The sequence below is a fragment of the Colobus angolensis genome, unplaced genomic scaffold (genome assembly GCF_000951035.1).
Source record: "Colobus angolensis palliatus isolate OR3802 unplaced genomic scaffold, Cang.pa_1.0 Scaffold95, whole genome shotgun sequence".
Lineage (NCBI taxonomy): Eukaryota > Metazoa > Chordata > Mammalia > Primates > Cercopithecidae > Colobus > Colobus angolensis.
In genome coordinates this window covers 2,580,568-2,587,335 of record NW_012123487.1, presented here as the reverse complement: position 1 = coordinate 2,587,335, position 6,768 = coordinate 2,580,568, and the positions used below count along the sequence as shown (strand labels likewise).

At 44.7% G+C, this 6,768-nt stretch overlaps 1 protein-coding gene across 1 annotated transcript in view; it reads left to right on the top strand.

The window, feature by feature from the left end:
* Positions 1 to 1,956: 1,956 nt before the first annotated feature.
* CXCR2 (chemokine (C-X-C motif) receptor 2) overlaps positions 1,957 to 6,768 on the top strand; it is a 6,976-nt gene continuing 2,164 nt past the window's right edge. The window contains exon 1 of the mRNA XM_011932288.1: positions 1,957 to 2,029. The gene's annotated coding sequence lies outside the window, so the exon portion shown is untranslated. The remainder of the gene's footprint in view (positions 2,030 to 6,768) is intronic.

Below are 6,768 nucleotides of genomic sequence, written 5' to 3'. Positions count from 1 at the left end.
ACCATGTTGGCCAGGCTGGTCTCTAACTCCTGGCCTTGAGTGATCCACCCGCCTCAGCCTCCCAAAGCGCTGGAATTACAGGCATGAGCCACCTCACCAGAAGCCAGTTTTTTAATTCACTGCACCCTACATATAACAGCAGTGATCTCCGTGGAAATGAAATTGACCTAAGGAGCGTGAAGGAGGCTGACTGGGAAATGTCAAATCTGGGCTCCCCTCTCTACATCCTTCGTATCTGGCTTTCTGGGACACAAGGAGGTACCTAATGGGGCTCAGAAACTTTAGGCTGGGATCCTGCTCCTTATTACAGTGAACAGGAGATAGCATTTGAGAGTAGATTTTTAGAGGTTTTTTAAACTGAAAGCCTAATTCAGCTGTGTCACTCTAGGTAAGTTGCTTAACCTCTCAGAGTCTTCATTTCCTCATCCAGAAAGTGCCTGCTTCATGAGGTTGTCCTGAGGATTAATTGATACAATTCTAGAAAGCACTTTGCCCAGAAGCTAGAACCTGGTAGACACTCAACATTACAGCTAATGTGACAATTAATATCCAGGGCAAAGCAAATTAGATGTCATCAAAGTCAGCCTTGAAAGCAGACCCACTGTCCACTGCTTTCCCTTGATTGGGGATGTAGTGAGAGAGGCAGCATGTTATCAGTGAATAAACTATTCCAGTAATAATGATCACAACAATAAAGGTTAACGTTGTACTTTATGTATGTCTTATATGATTTACAAGCAATCCCTCATTTCATCCTCACCACAACCCCATAATTTGGAGTCCGTATTGGCCCCACTTTAAGGATGAGTAAACTGAGACTCAGATAGGAAAAGTCAGTAGCTCAGCATTGCTCAGCTAGCTCTGGTCTCATCTGCCTCTCTCCATATGTAATAAGCCTCTATCTGTTTTTAGCATCAGCTGGCCAGGTGGTATTGCATTCTTCCCCAGAAAGAGAGGTGACGAAGACTAAGAAACATTTGCTAAACAGTTAGACTCAAACATTCTTTCTTTGGGGTAGGTAGGCAGTTTAAGTGCATCTGCCACAGGCATTGAGTGCCCTCTGGGCCCTGGGATGCATGAAGCAAGAGATAGGGTAAAGAGTAATGGAGGGGATTGAGGTGTTGTTCACTGGGATGGGCACTTGGGAGGGAGCAGAATTAGTGTTCATAGCTCTACCTGGATTAATTCATTCATTTGTAATCAATAGCAAATTGATAAAATACATCATTAGGGTCACTCAACAATGTTTTTAAAAATATATTTGGACTTGGGTGGAACCTTCACTTTTACCAAAAGGCTTTCTTTCCAAATTAGAGGGTCTTGGCTCCAAGGGTGGTAGCTGCTACAGAGTTGGGGTCCTCAGACCCAATGCCAAGTGTATGAACCAAGAAAGAATATCAATACCCAGAGATGGACTTGTGGTCAGAGCAGATGGTTGGGGAGTGAGGGGAAAGAAGAGAGGCAGGAGTGGGGCCGAAAAGTAGAGGCATCAGGTCCAGGGAGGAACACCACCAGACTCACCAGAAGCTTTAGTCCATCGTTTTAATGCACTGCTCCCCTTTGACATGTGAAAGACATTCAAGAGCTATAGTACTGCCGATGGTACGATGGGGAAGCCTGAGGCAGCTGGAGTGCCAGGAGACTCAGACAAGGCAGCTGAAGGAGCCAGAGGCTCTGAGATACAGCAAAGATGAAGGAAATCCATGCAATCCTGGGCAAGCCGTTTCCTTTGTCTGGGCTTGTTTCCCCATCTGTAAAATGAAAAGACTAGCTAGAAAACCCCTCAGGTCCCTTCCCAATATAAACTCTACGAGTCCATGAAATGACTATGGATCCGAGAGCTGACCTGGGAACTAATTATTCAAAGTTATCAGAATCACCCGCACCCTCAGAAGCTCCACCCCTGCACTGCATTGAGCAATCTAATCCACCACTCACTTCCTCCACTGTGTTCTCACCACCACCTCCCTTTCATAGATTGCAGCTGCCCTCCTGGAGGTGTCCTACAGGTGAAAAGCCCAGCATCCTGGTAAGTCTTGGAACACCCACCCTTCCCAACAGCTAGAATGTCTCTGTTCTTTGTTTCCCTTGATATCCAGCCTACATTTATCCCAAGCATCTCTCCCCACCCTTGGTGGGCCCCTCACCCTCACCCCTCGGCCTCTTCATTTTCTCCTTTGGGGATGGGGTCCCCAAAGGGAGAACTTCTGTTCCTCCTCCCTCACAACCCTCTCCAACTGCTCAGGACCACTTGATGCCCACGCTCTTCCCTTGGCCTAGTGGCCTTCCAAGACTCAACCAGCCCTCCTGGCCTGGGCTAGGACTGGGTCTGAGGATGGGCCGAACACTGTTCGCTTCCCACTTCCCTACACTAAATGCAAATATTTGTGGATTGTATTTATAGACAGAAAGAATACTGAAACTGTACAAAAATGACTGTTTTGTTGTTAAAAAGATTGCCTTAAATGTTTGAGATCTTGTAAATGTCTCTCATTCTATAGCATTTTCATGTAATAAATTAGAATTCATGGATCATCTATGGAGTTTCCAAACTACCATGAGTCACTAAGGAGCTGGCATTTTCCCTAAGTCCAGAAAGCCCCCTTTTTATCTTGGAAAATATGACTGGATGGCCAGCCGGACCCAGCCATTTCAAGGGTGTTTGGTTTATCATCCCTGCCAGAGCTGTTTCTTTCATTCTGGGCCTAAGAAATGGCAAAAGAAAACAATGCATAAAACATCAAAGAATGTGAGTGTGGACCATACACAGGTTGATTTAATTATATCTCAAGAACTTAACTTACAAATATGTCTAATAGATGAGGTGCACTTTTTTTAAGAAGAAGGGCTGTAGACTGCAAATAATATAGGTGGAGCCCTTCACACCTCACTGGAACAGTGGTTTCACCACTTCTGCGCCCTGTGATCGCAGGCTGGTCACTGAGCCTCCCTTTTAGGTCAGCTGAACCTCTTTGTGCCTCAGTCTTCTAGAAACAGGACCTAATTGTATCTGTTTGTAATGAGCCATGGAGATCATGTACCTGTGAGGCACAAAGCAGACCTCAGATGTGTCATCTCCTTCCTTTTGTTTGTCCCTCTGTCTGCCAAGTCATCCTCTGTAGACATTGGTAAACTAAAAAACAATACCAACAACAAACACCCCTCTCCCTACCCTAGGAGCTGGAGGTCATTGGCCCGACCTGGTTCTCCTTGCTGAATACTCTACCTTCTGTCCTGACTTACATACTCTCCCTCTGGAACCTGCAGTTGACCCATAATGCCTGGGAGCGTGAGCTCACCCATATACGTCCAGCCCACCCCCAGCACAGCTGAGCACTGGATTATCCACAGTGAGGATTTACCTGTGAAACATGCTCTGCCACTGCTGCCTGTGCTGACACGACAGTTTCTGCAGCAGCCCCAGTCCTGGCTTCTCACAGCCAATACTCATACATACAAGGTCCTGCTCTCTAGGAGCACAAGCTCTCTGCACCCAATATGCCCTGCATCTACTCTCAAAGATGGGTCTTCTCTTGGGTCATTTGTTCCCTTAAGAGCATCTGTAATCATCTGCTCTCAGAAGTGATCCACCCTTGACCTTGTGACTTCATTGGACATACCCTGGACCTCTGAGCAAACTTGCTCTCAACCATGGGACTGTGGAGCTGGTGACTTCTTTCAGGTCTTGCTGACTATACTGGTCCAGCAAGCTGTATTACCAGCCCTCTCAATACCTGCCCAGCCTTCTGGCCAGGCAGGGCCTCACCATCATCACTACGTCTCTCTAGGTTCATCAACTAATTGAATCTTCTCTATCAGTTGCCTTGCTATGCTGGGAAGGCAATGTATCTGGCCCCTAACTCTCAAAAGAGAAAGTAAAAACTTGTCAGGAAGGTGATCGCTAAGAATTCCATCACTCTTGGAGGGAAAAGGGCATTATTTTCCGTTTTGCTTAATCTTCTACAGCTTTCTTCTTTGCTACATATGATTGACAACAACAGAGACTTCCTTTCTGCTAAAGAGAAATCCTCCCTAGGACTTTTGTTGTTATTGTTGTAATATTTGTATTTGCTTTGCAAGGCTGTGCACCCTTTGATTAATCTTTTTTTTTTAATTGAGACATAAGTCACATACCACAAAAGTCACCCATTTAAAGTTTTTAGCATATTCTACAACCATTGCCACTAATTCCAGAACACTTTTATCACTCAAAAGAAAAACTCTGTAGTCATTAACATTCCTCTCCCAACTCCCCTTGCCCGTGGAAACCACCAATCTACTTTCTGTCTCTACCAATTCTACCCATTTGCCTATTTTGGTCATTTCACATATACGGAATCACACAACAGGAAAACTTTTGTGTCTGCCTTTTTTCACCTAGACTAACATTTTCAAGGTTCATCCATGTTGTATTGTGTATCAGTACCTCATTCCTTCTCATGGCTGAATAATATTCCATTGTATATAATACAGTCATAGGTTGCTTAACAATGTGGATGCATTCTGAGAACTATGTAATGTGAACATCGTAGAGTATATGATGTTATAGCCTACAACACACATGGGCTATACCGTAAAGCCTACTGCTCCTAGGCGACAAACCTATACAGCACGTTACTGTGCTAAATACTGTAGGTAATTATAACACAATGGTAAGTATATGTATATCTAAACATAGGAAAAGAACACTAAAAATACAATATTATAATCTTATGGGACCACTGTGGTATTTGTGATGTGTCATTGACCAAAAAGTCTTCCAGTTGCTCATGATTTTTCTTCAATTTGTCTGTCCATTCATCAGTTGATGGATATTTGGTTTGTTTCCACTTTTTGAACTTAATGATAAATGGTGCTATGAACATTAGCTTTCAGTTCTCTTGGGTATGTACCTAGGATGGGGTTTGCTGGTTCATGTGGTAACTCTATGTTTAACTTTTTTGAGCAACTGCTAAACTGTGTTCCAAAGCAGCTGCACCATCTTACATTCTCACCTGCAATGTGGGAGAGTTCTGACCTTTCCACTTCCTCACCCACACTGTTCTTGGGCATCTTTTTCTGAGTGTGCCCAGCCTGGTGAGTGTGAAGTGGGTCCTGGGACCTTTAACTTCCTGGTTTTTCTCTGACACTGGGTTCCATTTGGAGGTAGGTTATGGACTTGGACATGGTTGGTGGTAGGATGGTCATCCCTTACTCTAAGGCAATGGCCGGAGGGTGATCTGTTTTGTGGTTCAAAAAGAAGCTAATTAGGGAGCTGGATTGCTTTAGTTGACTTCTTCTTTGAGAAACTGGGATTTTCTTTTTTTTTTTTTTTTTTGAGGCAGAGTCTCACTCTGTTGCCCAGGCTGGAGTGCAGTGATGTGATTTCGGCTCACTGCAACCTCCACCTCCTGGGTTCAAGTGATTCTTGTGCCTCAGCCTCCCAAGTAGTTGGGATTACAGGCACGCATCACCATACCTGGCTAATTTTTGTAATTTTAGTGGAGACAGGGTTTTACCATGTTAACCAGGCTGGTCTCGAACTCCTGACCTCAAGTGATCCTGCCACCTTGGCTTCCCAAAGTGCTGGGATTGCAGGTGTGAGCCACCACGCACAGTCGGGATCGAATTTTTGAATAGCTGCAGCCCACCCTCTACACCCAGGCTTCCCCAAAGCAGGATCTGTGCTGTCCTTGTGGCAAGGGCAGAGCCTGGGGAGTTAGACTAAATCTGAGAGGAACAGGGGAGTCAGGGCTGGATGGAGACAAACACATGCAGGACAGGAAGGGTCCCCAACAGGGCTGGAGAGCCACCAAGCAAGGGTAGTGCAACCCCTGTCTTCTCTGCTTCCTGCTGTCCCTCTCTCTTATTGGGGAGCAGACTGGCTGTGTCTGCTCATCCTGCATGGTGGCCACGGCTGCCCAGAGCTCCCTGAATAACCTGTTACGTTTCCACCCACAGGGAGAATCAGGCAGCCCGCTTGCTTATTATTTTTAATATACTTTTCCAAACTACACACACATTCCCAAAGCAGGCCTCCTTCTACCCAAAGGAGAAACGCTGGACCTTGCTAATTAACTGAAGATTCTGCTAGCTCGAGAACCTTCCAAAACTCTATGCCACAATTGTTCAAACCATTTTCCAGAGTACATCTTTTAAAATAACTTTTAGAAAATTGAACAAAGGGATTCATGCCTCAGTTTTATAGTCAAACCGTGATCTTTTCTGAGGTTACAGCCCATTTGGAGTGCCTGCTTAATCCCCTGATTAAAAACTGAATGGGGCTGAATGCAGTGGCTCATGCCTTTATTCCCAGCACTTTGGGAGACAGAGGCAGCAGAATTACTTGAGCTCAGGAGTTTAAGACCATCCTGAGCAACATAACAAGACCCCATCTCTAAAACAAACAAACAAAAAAAAAGAACTGAGTGGCATCTCACATTTCTGAACATGAAACCCAGCCTTGATAGCCAAAGATGCTCACCACTGCAGGATCCAGGCAGTATTGAGTGTTCTGTGGGGATTATCCAAAGAGAACTTTCTTTTTTTGGGGGGGGGGAGGGTTATATATTTTATAATTTTTTAATTTTATTTATTTTTATTACACTTTAAGTTCTAGGGTACATGTGTACAACGTGCAGGTTTGTTACATATGTATACCTGTGCCATGTCTGCTATAAAGACACATGCACATGTATGTTTATTGCGGCACTATTCACAATAGCAAAGACTTGGAACCAACCCAAATGTCCATCAATGACAGACTGGATTAAGAAAATGTGGCACATA